The sequence below is a fragment of the Anopheles arabiensis genome, chromosome 2, assembly GCF_016920715.1.
Source record: "Anopheles arabiensis isolate DONGOLA chromosome 2, AaraD3, whole genome shotgun sequence".
In the NCBI taxonomy this organism is placed as follows: Eukaryota; Metazoa; Arthropoda; class Insecta; order Diptera; family Culicidae; genus Anopheles; species Anopheles arabiensis.
Window position 1 is genome coordinate 91,485,234 of NC_053517.1, and position 17,598 is coordinate 91,502,831.

A 17,598-nucleotide genomic window follows, 5' to 3' on the forward strand; every position below is an offset into this window, starting at 1 on the left:
ATTTTTATTGAACAAGAGATTTTGGCTAGAAATTAGGAGCAGGTTTTTCAAATTTGTGCTTCAATGGTTCAAATATTTGTTTCAATTATTCGTTTGTTTGATTTTCATGTTCAGTTTAATTTATTATGTGTATGTGTACATATAAGCAATAAATCTCAGGACAGATGCGGTCAAATACTGTATAAAGTCACATTTCCTACGATACAGAAACAGTCAGTGATTTGCTTATCATATCTAGAATAAATTCTACCCGCTTCAGTACAACCACCTACGATCAGCCTATCCCTTACAGCAGATGACAGTATCGGTGCAATGATTAATCTCTGTTGATCATGAACCAATGTATTCGATGTTGCGCTACCACTGCGCTGACTATCACGACCATAGAGCCTCTTAGTCGGCTCCACATCAGTCCAATTAGACCGAACAATGCCAAACATCCAGGTGTGACCGGCTGTTCCTGCACAACGCTGTTAATCACGGACCCGAGACAAGCCAGATCATCTACCACCCAGAACCAACCAACGTGCAGCATTAGATCGAGGGCTTAGATTCGTGGCGTGCAGCAGGAAAGGCGTTTGCGGATCTGATTTGACCATTGTTTAGATTTACCCCAACCAAGCCCTGTGCATGCCTGTGTATGTGCATCGAATGTGTCGCATCCGACACGGAGCCGCGCAAAAAAGGGGGTACGTGACGTGACGTGCTTCTGCCACGGGCGGCCAATAATCCCGTTACAATAATTTAGATCCCTTCTATCCACCGAAGAGCTTAGAAAAGGGTGGCTCCCTAGTCTCTCTCTCTTTCACCCTCCTCCAGTGTGTGTCGAAGAGCATCCAGAACAGCTGTGGTCGGCCTGTGGGGACGTTTAGTCTTCCCGTGTTCCGCTGTGTTCATTCACTGGTGCCGCCTTACCGCACTGCTAGGTTGGGGGGATATTGGGTTTGTTTTCGGGAAACAATGGATTTCATAATTCGAATCTACGGCTCGCTCCCCTCGCTTGTCCGCGGACTCTTCCGGAAGCCACGGTACGGCAGAACCGTAACCGCGACCTAACCGCGGAGAAAGGTCAGCCACATAGGGACGGCACATACACAAACACACATACACGCGGAACGCATACGTTCGATGCGGTAATTCCCATGAACTTCTCGCTCGCTGTCGTCATCGCAGCATAACGGGCGTTCCGGGCTTCCGTTGCGGTAAGGGTGGTGGGGGGTCACGATCACGCAACATTCACCTCACCGGCCGACTGGAATAATGGTGCATTGAGCGCCGATGCTTATGTTTTACCATCGAAGGGCGCGGTAGGTGTAAACGGAAAGGCAAATAAAACGGACTGTCAACGAGCGGGGCGAGGGGTTGTACTTTTAAAATTGTGTGCGTTTGTGTATGTATGTATGTGTTTACCTAGGCTGAGGGCGGCTAGGAGGGTGAGCGGGTCCCCGCGGATGATCAAGAACAAAAGAACCTACGCGAGGGCCACACAAACATAAACAGAGTCGCTTATGCACACATAGAAGCGAAGTGTAAAACCGAAGTGGTCTGTACCGTTATTTTCAGGTCAGTTCCCGAAGGAAAAGAGATGGATGGAGGACAAAGAGAGAGAGAGAGAGAGAGAGAGAGAGAGAGAGAGAGAAAGAGAAGATAAATAGAAGAAATGAAAGAGAAAGAGAGAAGGAGAAAGATAAAGAGTGTGATAAAAATACATGGAAGCATTACGATGGATCGGCTTGTGCATAAAGCTTCTCCAATGCAACTGAGTAGCTCAACACAAAAGGGACGTGAGAGAGATAGTCATAGTGAAAGAGAAGATGAAAATGTAGAGAAAAACACAACAACGATAAAATGAGAGGTAAAGAGAACGATCGAAGAGGGTTGGAAATTTTAAACCCTCCGTACACACCCGCATACACGCAAACAGTGAATAAGCCAGAGAGAGAGAGACCGCGCGGGCAAGAGAGAATCCAAGACCCTGAACCTGAACCTGAGCTGGGCCGTGCGCAGCGAACGATCATCTTCTTTGCTCACGTTACCCCTCACGAAACGATCGCTTCCGTAGCTGTATGTGTGCCTCGTATAAACAAATCCATCATACGGCCAAGGGTAAAAACAGGTGGAAACAAGCACAGTAGTCTCGCTCTCCTTCTCACCCTCACAATCGCACTCTCTCACAGCGGAAAGCTTCTGCGCTCAGTTGTACGTGCCGAAGAAGCTTTTCGGTCCCTCTCCAAGAGCGCATATACCCAATGGTACCTTGACCGTCAAAACCCGGGCCTTGGCTTTCGGTGCGTGCTTCGCGATTTAGTCGGTACCAAGACAAAACCCAGACAGGACGTCGATGAGTCCGTGAGCGTCCATAGCATTACAAGCGGGAGAAGCAGATCTCCGCATCAAACGGAACAGAGCGTCCTGTGCCTGAAACGCAAAGCAAAGTGTTGTGTTGCTGTGCCTGCGCAAAACGAGTTGAACAAACTTTTGCGCGCCTGGGTACGTAGAGCGTGCGGTGGCCGGTGAGCATTACATAAGCTAAAGTTTGAGCGCTTGCGGCCGAACAGGCGGCAGTGACTTGCGCGAGCGGTTAGAACGCGAACTGCGCGCACTGTTGCGGGAAGTGAAGCGACCGGAGCATTGTGAAGCCAGTGCATGGCTGTTTCGGCTGTTGATGAGTTTCGGTGTGATGTTGATGTGATTGTGTTGAAGAGTGTTCGGCTGTGTTTGAAATTCGGCAAAGCAGCGGTACCAATAAAAATCAATCAACTGCATACCTCCCGTCCCGTGTTCGGTGGTGCGGAAAATTGCGAATTAGAAGTAGTGGAATTGTGAGAGCCAAGCAAGAAAACAGTTGGGGAAACAGTGACATAAGTGTGAAAAAGAGTTGGTGCAGTGAAGTACAGAGCAGAATATATTTAGTGATTGAAGCATAAAGTGAAGACGAATTAGAAAAAAGAAACAAATCAAACAAGAACGGACGTTCTACAGTCTTGTGGAGGGCGCGAGTGGATTAGCACACATTAGTGCGATTCAACAGAGGGTGAGGTAGCAGACCAACAACAGCACCAGCAGCAGCAGCAGCAGCAGCAGCAGCAGTGGAAGGTGAGCCGGGAATTTCTGGATAGGTTGTCCGGTTCGGGATATTGCGACTTAAGTCGGCGCTGTCGTGATCCCGAGGGAACGAACGTAGAATTCATCTGCGACTTGTTTGAAGGTGTAGTTATTACTCTACCGCGCTCGACTCTCCTCCATCCAACCTTGCGCCCGTCCCGTCCGTGTGCCCCGAGTGTGAGTGTGTGTTGTAGCAACCTGTTGTGTATATTGGTGATCCTCTCTCGTGCTGATCGGAAGTGATCCAGCCGGGAACTTGCGGGAGCACTTTGAGCAAGGTGTTTGTGTCGTGTGTTTAGAATCAGCGTCGCATCCCACCTCTAGTGAGCTATTGGCCCCTGTTAGCCCCTGAAGTACCCTTCCGTGTGTGCGGTGTTTATGAGTTTGTGTGACTGGAAGTTTGTATGACGTTCGCTGTGAGTTGTGCAACGTTCCAAAGCGGTGTGTTGAAGTGTTGTGCAATACGTGGCTAGGCACAAAAAAGCATTAAGAGGAAGCGCAGTGTAAACGCTAGAACGCAATTTGAAGGGAGCCCGTTGGGTGGGTGGGTTATCGTTATCAACTAAGCCCAAGCAACCTTCGGCGCAACAGCCTGTTTACTAGCGATCTCGGTCAGCTGTGACCGGATGGTTGGTGGAAGCGACTCGCCTGGCCAATTAACATGTGCATCATAATTGCGCCCTGAAGGATTTACCACGTGGAAGCACGACACGGTGCGCTGATATCATCAGTGAAGATTCACGAATCATCCTAAAGCTCACTAAACGGTCCCTTTGGTGCGGGTAAGTGTACGAAGCATTTACGGCTGTGGTGTGCGTCAAGAAACAAAAAGGCACAATCGGTGGTAAATAGTTGAGCTCATCGGATTGGGACATTGGATTTGGCACGGGCATTTGCTGCTCTCCGAAGCACTCGTGTTGAGGACTGTGGTGGTGATGGTGTCTTGATGATGCGATACCAGGTCCGTTCTAATGAGCGATCCACCACTTCGTGTGCCTTCTGAAGGACGCGTGTTGTTGTCTTCTTGTGGTGTACCCGTGCTGTTCAGCGTGTGCGAAGAACTCCAATTCATCCAGCCAGTCAGGGTCAGGTGAAGAACACGGAGCACTATGCACACCTCGTCGCCGCGTGTTCTAGGCTTTGCCGCTCAAGGTTCTAGCCGATGCGGATGAGGTTGACGAGGATGATGAGTTGCTAGTTTGATTGGCTGTACTTGTGTCGAGCGCCTGCGTCATACCAGGTCGGCCGGTCAGGTTGGAGGTGAGCCACGTGATGCCTTGGAGGTTTGTGTGCGTAGATGAGACACCAAATTGTATCTCTCGCTACAATAAGTCCCTATAGATGCACATCTGCATGCGAGTGTAAATTCCAGACATTCCTTTTCGATGACTCTGATTGTACTGATGCACTAGATCAAGTTCTGGAAGTGATGTAATTGTTACCTACGGGGAGTAATGTGATCCACCTAGGTAAGGTACGTTTGCCTCCGGTACCTTCTGACAAAACCTAGGGAATTCTATTCGCCTCCCTTCCCGATGGAATGTTCAGGGGGCAGAGCAAGTATCACTTTCCGGTTCGGTTCTCACATTACACAGGCTCCAACTATTATGCCTCCCCCCCCCCCCGCTCCGGGTATTACCTTTTCGATTTCACCATGCGCATCCGGAAATCACTTTTCTGGCGCTTCGCGCCGTCTTCCCTCGAAACATCGCGTCATTGCGAACGTTGCCTCTGGAGACTTAGTGTGTGTGTGTGTGTGTGTGCGTGTGAGAGACAGAGAGTAAGAACACAAAATTCTCGGAGGAACTGATTGCAATCACGGCATCGGCGGAACTCGTGCGCTCGCCGGCGCGGTTCTTGGCCACTCAGTCGTTTGCGCAACAGCCACTTATTAACACCAGCACCTTCCGCCATTAGGCTGCGTAGTAAGCTACTGCAAGCGTTACTTGATGGAAGGGAAGGGAGGGGGGGTTGGTGCTAGTTGTTTAGGTAGTAATGCAAAGAACGAGCAAGATTCACGCTGCTAGATTCTGAATCACTTGCCGTTTCCTGGGTTCTGTGCTGCCGTCCGAAAAAAACCCTCCAACCGTCTCTGGCCGAGTGTCGGTAATGAGAGCTAAACAGGCCTCCCTCCATCGACTTCCCCGTCCGGCAATGCGGCGCGAGGGTGGTCAAGACTCACTCAAGCGCAACCGAGCGCAGGCAGGTGCAGTGAAGAGAGGGAGAGAGAGAATACAGCCGTACAGAAACACGTACCGAAACACATACACACTTTAATAGGGGAATCGTTTATTACGAACCTCAGCAGCTCATCATGTGCACCGCTGCTGACTCATACGGCACCGAGTGTCTAACGCTGCTCTTAATTAAGGGTGCCATCAATGGTCGCAGCGTACAGCAGCACGCCCCGAAGGGGTTTGGCTGTAGGTACAGCAAATAATTGTTTATTAAAAACATTGTTCCGGTGCTCCGCCGCATTCTACACGGCCCTGCAGCTCCATGGTTTATGATCATCTCGCCAGATCATGCCCGTGTGCTGGGTTCGCCTGTTTTTCTCGTTCTTGTTTCGCCAGTGCGCGATTTAAATTATACGGTGTACTGGTGTGTTCTGTATACCTCGGGGGCTGGGAGTTCAAGCCCGTGTTCAAGCATGCGTTTTTTAGCTCTTCTGCAGCCAGAGGGTAGGAAGGGATCGAGGAAAATCCTTGACAATGACATTAAGTAACCGTTCCGGTGCTGAACCGTCCTCATCGGCTCTCTCGACGTCGCCACCATCAGTGACATTGATGGGGACCTCCGATGGATGACACGCGCTCATCTCGCTCGCGCTAGCCCTGCTTAGCTGTTCGTTGGTAACAAGGGAGTGAATGAGAGAGAATGGCAGAGAGAGAGAGAGAGAAAGAGAAGGAAAAGTTATTGGCGTCAATGTGCTGCTCTATTGTACGGTTTTGATCATGAGGTTTTTCACAACACGAGGGCAATGCGAATGAACTATCGGCGCTTGATGTTTAGCACATTCGTTTCTCGGGCCGGTGAAACATGGCGCACAGTTTTATGTGCACAACTGTAACCATCATTAGCGTGGGGCTTAATGTGCAAAAACGAAGCGACTTAAAAGATCTGTAATAAGTAAATCCCAATAAAAAGAGCAGCACCAAAGCAGCTCAAAGTAAAACACAAGAGTGCATCTTGCATCTTGCTTGAAGCTGACACATTCCACACTGCAGATTTGGTCACTGAAATCCAATGTGGGAGGAATGTGAACAGGTTGCTTTTTTGGGGTTTAAGATGTCATCTCATGAAGCTCTCCCAATGTCCACCGCATTAAGTCTTATCTCCCAAATCACTCGCGCCACATATCCACATACACTGGGTGGCGAAAAGAGTCTTGATGGGACGATGAAGAGGAGTAGAAAAAAAACACAGACACACACGCACAAACACAAGGTCGTCGAACCTTGGGGCTGAAATAGGACCTTGGTGCGTGACCTCATCTCCATGTACGCCATTTTTTTGCGGTTCGCTCTCCCGCTCCAGCTGCCTGTCACTTTCGTTTGACGTTTTAAACTGTCAGATGAGTACCGATTGGTGGGGCTACAGAGGAGGGAAGAGAAGGGAAGGTAGGGAACCTCATTAGCATTGCCTACCTGTGGTGGCTGGGTTGCTGGAGAGGAGAACGTACGATCATTACGCGATCAGTTCGTGCGGGCATCATCATCATCTCGCCTGCTATTCGCCCATTTTCGGGATGATGACCGAAGAATCGCACTTTGCTGGCAGATTGCTTCATCCTTTCAGCATTGCTTTTTTTCCCGCACGTACATGATTTGACGCTTTATTGTTTTGTTTGGAGCTCCTTGTCGTGGTTTGGCTAAAAAGTAACGAGGAGCAATAGCGATGAAGAAAACTAGAAGTGTGCATAGTTCTACAAAGAATAAATCACCCCGAGAAGGCAGTAAAAAAGCGATCTACGGAGAAGCATTTTCCAACGCCCAACAGGGTAAGATATCACGTAGTCAAAGTCAGAGAACCATAAAACAAAAAGCTCCCCATACCCATGCTCATCTGCCGACTCCTTACGCCTTACCCATCTCCCAAGTGGCTCCAACAACGTGATACATTATTCCACGTTACTTCTTACACTTACACTGAGTTTCTGTACGCGCATGTGTGTGTGTGTTTTCTTCGCATTTCCATCCCCAATTCTGCTGCGCAGAAAACAAGCCCAGGCCCTTTTTCCGTTCTCACTTTCCTTTCGGAACGTTCTCGCCAGGCCCGCGCTGTGTATGTGTGCTCATGAATTGTGCGCCCAGGTACGGTCAGTGAACTTCGCCAGTGGCAAGCCGGTCGGTTCTTTGCGCCGTGGGTTTGCGCCGCGCGAATATGTGAATTTTTTCTCAGTTTCTCGTTTTCTCTCTCTCTCTCTTTCGGCTGTTCTCTGTTTTTACTTCCATTTCGCAATAAAAAGGAAGGTGTAGTAATGGGAGGGGGAAGGTTCGCTCGATTCTCGTTCGCTCACCTTCGTCACGTGGGGGGGGGGGGGAATGGCAAAGAGTTCAAGCACGGGGTGTGGCCGGGGGGAAGTTCACGCACTCGTTCGTTCTGGATGCGCGGACGTTCTGCGTTCTGCTGGCTGCCCCGGTTCGCTGGGTTTTGGAAGGGTTCGTCGATTTTGCGCACGCGGCTTAGAACCGATTTCGATTTCGTTGCTCGTTTTACTTTCATGCAACGATCCGCGTGGCGGAATGGGTATGGAGGGAGAACGTCATAATGATTTAATTGTGCTCGCTCCCCATGCTCGTTCGTTCATCCCTACGCGCGAGGAGTCCGATCCGCTGGATTAAGAGTCTTTGCGAAAAAGGAAGGAAGAAAAACGTTGGAAGCCTTATTAAAGCTTGCCTGCGATACGGTCGCCCCCAGGGCATTGCCGGTCGAGATCGTGTTGCCGGGCAGAGGTTGTGCAAGGGCTCGCTAGCATTCCTAGACCGATGATCGCAGCAGCTATGAATATACATGATTTATATCATCCTCCGGCTCGCGGGCGTTCGTAGGCAACGGCAACAGTGTGGCGGGTTTTTGCTGTGCCCGCTTCTGCTCGCAAATCCTGTTTCCTCTAGCGTCCGTGTGTGTGTGTGTGTTCGCAATTGCATGAACAATGTTCTAGCATCCATGCCTTGGCAACGCTAAACCTAGACACCATTCTAGGCAGCGCTTCTTCATGCTCACCGGTCAGGGCTAAACAGATTCAGAAGAGCGTTGCTATTGAACTCGCCCTCAAAGGCACCACACACACACACACACACACACACACAAAGCACTCTACGGCTCACTTCAATGTACGAAATTATTCGCACCGATGCGGTTTCAGCAGCAATTCGATTACGTTTTATTGGACAGTTTGTGATGTCCGCTTCGTCGAGGGTTTTGTGCAGACATGGCAATGGAAAGAAGCTCGCGTACAGTCATCACTTCCAAGCACACCGTGGAGAGTTCATTTGCCTTCCAGGGGCTCCAACCCTGGATCGCAAAGTATCGCCATAAAAAAAGGCTTGCTACCCACGCGTTCCCCGTGCAATTGCATAAACTCATAAGTGAGGCGGCGGCTCGGGCTGCCACCTCGGTAGCATATCGGAATCATCTTGAACGCAGCGAGCGCGATCGAGACGGGGCCGTGTGTCTATCGGGCGGAAAGGTAGCAGCAAAGAGAGAGAAAAAAAAGGAAGCAACAATTATTAAGGGAAGCAAAGCAAAACAGCAAAGGCCTGCCACATGCCTTCCAGCAGCATGAGAATCGGTGATCGGTGGTGGATTTGTTTTTCCTCTCTATGTATTCTATTTTTCTTTGCAAGATCGGGGAGGGAGGGATTGGATTTGAAAAAACTAGCAGCAGCGGCAGCAGCAGCAGCAGCTACAGAAACCAACCGGATAGAACGCGCCGGAGTTGAACGACCGTGTGGTCTGCGTGATCGGTGGGATGGAAAAAAAGAACACAGAAAATGCTGAAAGAAAACATTATTAAAGGGCATTGATTTTTGAGCAGTTTTGTGAAGCGATTTCGGAAGGCAAAATGGGGGAAGGGGGAATAATTAATCCTACCAGAACGGGGTAGTGTAAGGTTCGATTCGAGCTCGCTCATACATTTGCAGCGCGGTGATCCATCACTACGCGCGGCCATGTGTCAGTGGCGTGTCAGAAATGGGGCCCTCATTGTCAATTAAAACACCCCAAAAATTGGATATTACATTTGTGGTTCCCGTGCACGGTTTCGCCGGTTTCGCTCAGCAAAACGGACTGACAGCGTATGTTTTTGAGCCGCCAGCAAGCTCGGGGGATGCGAAAAGGCATTAAATATGCCAAACACTGGGCGCTCCTCCTCCATTGGCAGCACTTCCTGCTGAAACTGAAGAGCTTAATCTTTTGCTGTTTGGCCCTCTTTTGTGCGTTCGCTTTGTGGCGTGTGATAATGAAGAGGAATAACGTTAGAGCAAGAAAAGCATTGCACCAATACAAAAATACCACCAGCAGTTGGTTTGAGCTTGCAACCGGTCGTTTTGAGATTTTGTTTCCTCCATACGAATTTAACGAAACATCCAATCAAAACATCGCTCTGTCTTGAGCACACAAACACTCGAAACCTCCAAACGTGGCAATGAGAAATCATAAAACAGGCATTAAATTTTCTTTTCCCTCCCGAAAAAAAGCGAAAAGTGACGGAAAGTGCACTGGCCAAGAAAGCCTCAACGTCAGTCCGCAAACTCTAAAGAACGAAAAAAAAGCGAAAAAAAAACAAAGCAAATGACCTCGCACGCCCGGCCCGGTAGAGTGTTTTCAATTTCGTTCGAAAGCAAACGTTCTGTTCTGTGGTCCTCCCTTCCACCTATCCCCTTTTGTTCTTTCACACACGCGGAAAGCTCCCTAAAGAACGCACACTCCTCCCGCTCCCCCTTTGCCACCAACACGCACGCACAGTTCGCAAGGGTTCAATGATCTTTCGGTTCGGTTCGGTCAACTTCCCACCGAGCCTCCATGTTTGGTGTTTGGTGGCGAGAGAGTGTGTGAGAGAGGAAGTACAGAACACACACATGACACATACGAGGAAAGATAGGCCTCGCGGTACACCAACACACACACACGCACAGCCATTGAGTGTGTTGCGGTCTTCTCTCTTTTGTATCCCCTTTTACATTGCGGCCAGAGAGAGGGCGATTTGGCGCAAAAAATAGCGCGCGGTTTAAAGGCGAAGTCAGTTCAGCCGGTTGGCCACGTGTGCGCGAGCGAGATAGCAAACAGAACGCATGGGAGAGAGCGAGCGAGGCGTGAAAAAAAAAAGATGGGCGAAATAGGCCTACTGCGAATGGGGTGTAATGGCACGGAAACGAAAATGGAGAATCGAGTCAATTGCACCGGCGAGAGAGTGAGAGAGCGGGAGCTTTTGTGCTGGGAAAGCTTTTGCTCTCGCAAATGTAAGCTTTTTTGGTGGCGGGGGGGGGGTGAAAGAGCATTCAGCATGCCTCCGTTATGTGAACGGGGTAGAACAGATGGAAGGGAAGAGGAAGAAGAAGAAGAAGAAAAAACCCGGAGGCATCTCCAACACCAATGCAAGGGATGTTCATTTGCATACCGTTATGTTTTTGCTTTTACGGCTGTGGCGAAGGGAAGAAAGGCAAAGCGAAAGATTATAGCGGTGCGTGCGTGTGCGTGCGTGTGTGCGTGTTTTTTTGTTTCTACTCTTGAGATTTGCTTTTGTACCTTTGCTATTGCACGTGTCCCATGGTCTATTTGACTATAAAAAGCGAAGGGCGAATGCAATAAAATGCATTAAAAAGTGCATTATATCTGCGTTTTTTTGCAGCTTGTTGTTTTGTTCAAACCTCTTCTTTATTGCTGGTTGGGAGTGCGTGTGCAGAATTATTGTTTTGTTTTTTTTTAAAGATCCTTGAAAGTAAAACAAACAAACGGTGCATTTCGGTGTTTTATGACTTTTGTTCTGCTTTTGGAGGCAGTGTACCGTTTGGCTTTATTGTTGTTTTTTATGGTGGGTTTTTTAGAGAAGGTTAGTTTTTTTTTCATTTCTTCTAGGTTGCATTCCACTTTTGGTATCACTTATATTTTATATAGTGTATAAATTCTTTGATAATGTATGCCTTGTGTATTTTTTATTATTTGGGTATTTTATGATAAATTTAAGATAACTTTAAGTCCCAAAAATTTCTTCACTGTACCTTTAGAACGACTTGAAGAATGTCATTCTGTACTGTAAACCATATCGAACCGGATTGCTAGCGATAGCTTGTACCGGTTCAAAACGCTTTTGGTGAAAGGCCAGAACCGAGTACACCGGGACATACATAGCTGCATTTTTTTGTCGCCCTTTCTACCCGCCACGGTACCGTTCGCTTCCGGCGCACGGAGCAACAGGGGCCCGTGACGAGATAAGCCCGAGGGCTGGGCAATAAAACGATCACCACCGCCCGGGGCACGGCCCAGGTCGAAACAGTTTTTACGACCCTCGGCCCTGTCGCTCTCGCCCGATCACACCGCGGCACAGGTTCTTGGTGACGCGGCAGAAGAAAGTAGAATGACGGAGGCGAAAGAATCTTTCCTCAAAACCACGGGGGAAACCCCGCACAGAAGAGGAACGGGCATTGCAATGATCCTCCTATCGGGCAGAGATGCAGAGTGAGAGAGATAGAATGATGTTGCTGTCTTCTATTGCTCCGGTGTCTGCTTTCTAAGTACCTGCGTGCACGGGTCGGAAAGTGTGTCCCGTTAGGCCGAAAGGTTAGACCGCGGTGAGAACTATGTACCATTTCTAGCGTCGGTTCTTACTGTGTTTGCCATGTGTGCATAGTTTTTTAAATGTTTTTTTGTTTTTGTTGTTGTTAAACCTGTACCGCAGGTAGAACGGAACAAGATCGGACGTGAAGACGTGATGCTATGATTGCAATTCTATGTAAATGACTTTTTTTTTATGCTTTACTCATTATTATTGCAATGTCGTTGCAGAGCATTTTGACAACTTAGGGTAAAAATCTGAGAACATTCGGCTTACAAATATCGTGTAAGTTTCGGAAAAAGCGAATATATGTTGCCTTTTTAAAATAAAAAAAGGGAATGACTTTATGGTGGTAAAAAAGATAAAAGAAGGAGAAAAACTGACCTTTACAAATATCCTTCAATCATTTTGTTTAGGTTGAAATTGGCAATTAGCGAAGCAATCATTTTACAAGAGAAAAGTTTTTTTTGGGATATATGAAACACGTGTTTGCAAAAAATGAAAATATTATTATCAGTATTTTTTCTTACTTTACGGGATATGCACGAGATTACATAAAATTTCCATCAAATTATAACTTTTGTAAGAGAAGATTGTTGTTTAAATATTACTATTTATTGTTTTCTTTCTTATTTTCAGACAGTTGAATTAAACCTTATGGAAATTAAATATTAAGGTAAGTTATCATTAAAAAAAACATTGAAAAATAACCTCTAAATTTATGCAAACTTCCCCTGCTCGGGTACGTAAAATTCGCCATCGAAGACTTCCCGAATGCACCGTCCCCCCCTCTATAAGAGTCACTGACCTTCTCTACGCTCGGCCAAGCAAGACCATGATCGTGTCGATGACCGTAACCTACCCCAAACCAGGAGCCAAACTAGCCCCCAAACTGGCTTTAAAGAACACTCCTCCTATTCCTTCTCCCACAGCTCAAACTGCTTCTTCTTCCTCCTCGTCCCCCATTCAGAATGACCTACCCCAACACCGCATCCTGCCGTTGCGGGTATTCCTCCTCCCGCCCCCTTCTCGCAGCTAGCCTTTATTATTATTTACCCGGAATAAACAAACTCCAACCACAATAGCCACCCATCCGCCCTGTGTTTCCCCCCGCGTTCTTTGCACAAAATCTGAATGGTGGAAAACTAATTTCTGAACAAGTGAAACATTGGGCCAAACCGGCGTTCGCTAAAGTGCAATGCAAACACAGACCACGGCAGGGCGGCACTATCCTGGCTTTTGGAGGTCCTCCTTTCCCGTCCCCAGGTCCACAGGAGGTGGAGGTCATGGAACTGTACCTTTTCACTCTCACTGGCGCGGACAAAAAAGGTACGGACGGAAAGGAAAATGCAAACAATTGCCCCAAGGTGTCAACAACCTTAAACGGCGACACTATCAATGTTGGGCCCACAACTGCCGGGGCAGAAAGACATGAGGAAGAGCCCGATATTTCTAAACAATTTCCACTGGCTCTGGTCCCTTTGAGGTCGGTTGCGCTGGCTGGAATTGGATATGTTTTCAAAAAGCAAACACAAAACAAAATGGCATGAAATACCATCCACCGTGTATTATGTTGCAGTGGCAACTACAAACAGAGCGTGGAATAGAAAAAAGGAGGTGCAAAAAAGCCAGATTTTTGCTCTTCTTTGATTCGTGCCTCCTTTCTGCATCCTTTTGCGACGTCACATCTGGAAGTGGGAAGAGTAAACATACGCCACCTCCATCCATGTACGAGATACCATAAGAGAGCGTGTGCGAGAGAGAGAGAGTTAAGCAGAAACGTGCCGTAAAACGGCAGTTAGCAGCGAGCTGGGACGAATGGAAACAACACAGCCGAGGAAGCGTGGTTCATTAACCCGTCCACTGTGAAGTGTTTTATTCTTTAGCGCGGTGAGAGGAGTAGTGCCGCACTTGACGCTTCAGTGAGGCAGTCTGAAGTAGTTTCCGATTCAGTTTCACTTTTCAATGGGGTGAGGTGGCAGAGGCGTGAAAAAGGATACTTGCAGTGGATGCATTTGTGGTGCACTTTGCAAAGCGTTTGATGCAACCACCTTTGGAAACTTCCTTTTTGGGTTGTGTTTTATTGAAATATTTTTGAATATTTATGTTCAAAAACAAGATTTTGATTGGATTTTTTATTTGAAAAAAATTATCAATTTACCGAAAATGACACAGTTTTTTGGGAGATATGTTGTATTAAGACGTCCTCAATCTCTCTCTCTCTCTCTATATATATCCATCTCCTTGTTTTTTGGTTTGGTTTTGCACGCATTCGACGGTAACAGTTTCGCGCTTCACCGAGGTCAGTGTTCGCTGGTGCAAGAATGCTAACAAAGTCATGGCAGCCGCCGCCAGTAATTGGTACCCTGTCTAGAGCCCGGTGCAGGTAGCTTCCCTGCTAGATCCCTCCCAGTGCGAGACAGAAAGGGGAAAGGCGCGGAAACTATATGCTGCACCTACATGCACCACCTCCACCCGCCCAACCTCCAACCCGGCAGGGAAGTAAAATTGCGCGCAACTATGGCGACGGGGCAACACACGAATCGATAATGCCCAGACGCTTTTCCCCTTTGTCTCACTCCATCTCGCACGCCAGTTCTACTGCTTGCTGTGCGGTATCCCCCCCCCCCAATCTTTTGGGGGTGAAAAGTTTTCCCTTTTGTTCACGGCATCAACTAGCGAACTTCATAGGCCAGGAGGAAGCCTATGAAAATTGCCCCGAACCCCTCCTTGTGTGTGTATATGCAAACCCAGACAGGCCGTCGTCATTGCGCGAAATTCCACGCAAAAAACAGGGAAGCTCCACAGGAGCGAACGGGACGGTGGGAAAACAAACACACCGCTTTGCTGTTTGCTTTTTTTTTTCCACACGACCGAGAAGCCTTTTAGGCCTTCGTGGTACTGACCTCACCGAACTGAACCTGTGAGGCTTTCGCAGTACCACCTTTCATTCACAGCCACAGAAACGGTAGAGAAAACGGCACCCGAAACACTAGACGGGGGAAATAAAAACAACATTGATAGCGATTTAAGTGAGGTGGGGGAAGAGGGGGCAAAGGATTGGTCATAAATAAAGTCTCCCCCGGTTTATCATGCTACAACACCACCACCACCACCACTGTCGAGACAGGACGTCTCGGATGCGGAAGTCTCGATTGGCGAGACGTATCGGTTCATCGACCGACCTACTACTACTCAACCCCTTCTTTGCTGCGAGGTGGCGTCGTCATCGCCATCATCACCATCATTACCATCGCCTCTGGTTGGTGGTTCCTTATGGCGCACAAAACTCTGCATACACACGCTGTCCTGGCCGCATGTAAAATGCATGTGCATCCCCGCCACATTCATGCTGTGTGTGTGTTGAATGGTTTAAAAAAATGCAGAACCATTCTTGGCAAAGCAGAGATGGTGCTAGGGGGTGGGGGAATGTGGTGCAACAAAAGCAGAAAAGTTCCGCACCAGACCATCTGTCTGGGAAATGGGGGGTTCGCTCTTTCTGCTCATCGCGTCTGTGAGCGCACACCAGGTGCAGCCCGTCGCTGCATTGGGCTGAACGTTTGTGCAATGTGGAAGGAGGTGTAAGAGAGGGTAACCCCGTACCATTCTATGCTGCGGAAAAAGAGAAGATCAGAGCTGGTTTTGCACGTTCCACACCACCAAGTTATGTACCGGATGTAGCCTTAGGAGGGAAAACACTTGGCAAAAAAGGAAGAGAAGCTCATGAAAACCCTTCTCATCCCTAAAAAAAAACGATTGAATGGGAAGAAGTGTAAAATTAGGTGGTGTTGGACGGGAGAGTGTTACACCGAAACGCTTTTCCCCGGCAGACGACAAGGGAGTGTGTCTTTGTGTTCGTCTAGAGAGACGTTTTATCGACACTGTAGTAATGAGCGTTGTCAAGAGTTTCAACTTTAGTTTGCAATAAAACAAAAAAAACACAATCGAGGTAGTGTCTTTGGTTCTAAGAAACGCCATCTAATAAGACACACGCCTGAGCGGCTCGTGTCAGCATATTTATGAGTGTCTAACGTTCGACCCAGCCCTCCCCAGTTGATAGTATGTTGATTGCCCATAACGCTATGGTAACGGTGTTTGCTTCATTATTAAATTGTCCTTAATTAACGCGTCTGGCTTCGAGGCGAATCGAACGCTAGCCACGGTGGCGCTGGGGCGTCTGTGTCGCGGAGCGTTGGAGCAAACATTTGATTGAACAGTGCAGACACACAGTCTCTCCCTACCCTTTGCCAGCTCTTGTCTTTTTACAATACAAAGCTAGAAATAAAGCAACGGCAAGAAAGGACGCTCTATTAATGGCTCAAACATATCGATATCGTGTGGAGCTTTCTTTATGGACAAACTGTGCTGCTCGGAGTGCATTAAGCAGTAAAAACTACCACACGCTTCAGTGCAGTGCCAGCCACTCACAGCCAACCCTTTCTATAGCTTCCCCTTCCGCCGGCGTAGGCACACAACGGTCCAGAACCTAGGACAACATCATTCCGCTTGCGCAGATCGAAATGGAAAACGTCAGTGTGTGCTGGTGTGGTGCGCTTTGTTGTTCCGCTTCCGCACGAAAGCCGCCGCTGCAGGGCTGCCGAGAAGCGCGGGAAGGGGTGCCAACTCAGAAGGCGAAGGCAGACAGGAGAAGACAATGCAAAAAAGGGCTAAAAAAGGGCACACAACAACAACAGCAATAACAGTCAGCCAGGAGCAGACGGGCAGCGTTCGTTGTTGACGTTCAAGCTTCGCTGATTATTCTGCTAGGGGGCGCCAATTTTGTCTTAGTAAGGGCGGTTTTTTTTATTCTTCTTGTTTGTCATTACCGACCCCATCTTCCCAGTCGATTGCTCGACAAATTTACTGAGTATGTAGATATTTCACAATTTGGAAGAATCGTATTTTCTTTTTTTGTTGGGAAGCATGCAATGGACAAAAGCCAAACCATTCCGCATATTCCACTCCATTTATTTCTCCCGCACCGTACGAACTGGTGCTGGAGGTCATGCGCATAACAGGCGCATTGGTGTACCGAAATTGCCACCAACGGCTGCCTTACTGCGTCATTTTCCGTCACATTTTTTTCCCCTGATAGTAGGCCTTGTTTTTCTCACCCCGCTCACGCTGCTTTCATCATAGCAACAGCATTGGCAAACTCATTTACATCGAACAATACCTGCCAAAGACAGGTCAGAACTGTTTTGATGGAAAGCTCCAGAAGAGGGAGAGAGAGAGAGAGAGGGAAAGGGAAAGAAAAAGAAGGAGCGAAGGAAATGCACTGTGTGGGATGGGGGCAGACGGCTAGACATGCAGGAACCGCACGGCAGTCAGAAACAAAAACCCTCTCGCCACCGGCCGGTCTTCCCTCCCCGGGGCCATCGGTCGGCGACTAATTTGCCGGCGGAAGCATCGAGTCGAGTCGGGGATTCGTCCTCACCGATCCCATCCTCCGTCCGCTTCGCTCGCCACATTGGGATAGGTCCGGGCGAACATTCGGCTTGTGCCTGTGTTCATATATATGTGTGTGTGTGCGTTTCATGCGAACTGGGAACACGTCTGGTGTGTTTGTTTTTCCCTCATGCTTGCTGTTTTATTTTGCGTTTCCCGTTGACTGCACACGACACACTCGCACACATACACGTGCATTTTGCCTGAAGGTTTTCTGTGTTTTTCCTGTAACGGCCGCCTTTGCAGAAAAAAAAAAACCGGGGGGCCGT

At 48.4% G+C, this 17,598-nt stretch overlaps 1 protein-coding gene across 4 annotated transcripts in view; it reads left to right on the top strand.

The window, feature by feature from the left end:
• Window positions 1-2,301: 2,301 nt before the first annotated feature.
• Window positions 2,302-17,598, top strand: part of LOC120897793 — a 36,119-nt gene continuing 20,822 nt past the window's right edge. For 2 of the 4 annotated variants that reach the window (XM_040302923.1, XM_040302933.1), the window contains exons 1-2: window positions 2,302-3,887; window positions 12,521-12,557. The gene's annotated coding sequence lies outside the window, so the exon portion shown is untranslated. The remainder of the gene's footprint in view (window positions 3,888-12,520; window positions 12,558-17,598) is intronic. The other 2 variants (XM_040302948.1, XM_040302961.1) reach the window with 1 other exon arrangement.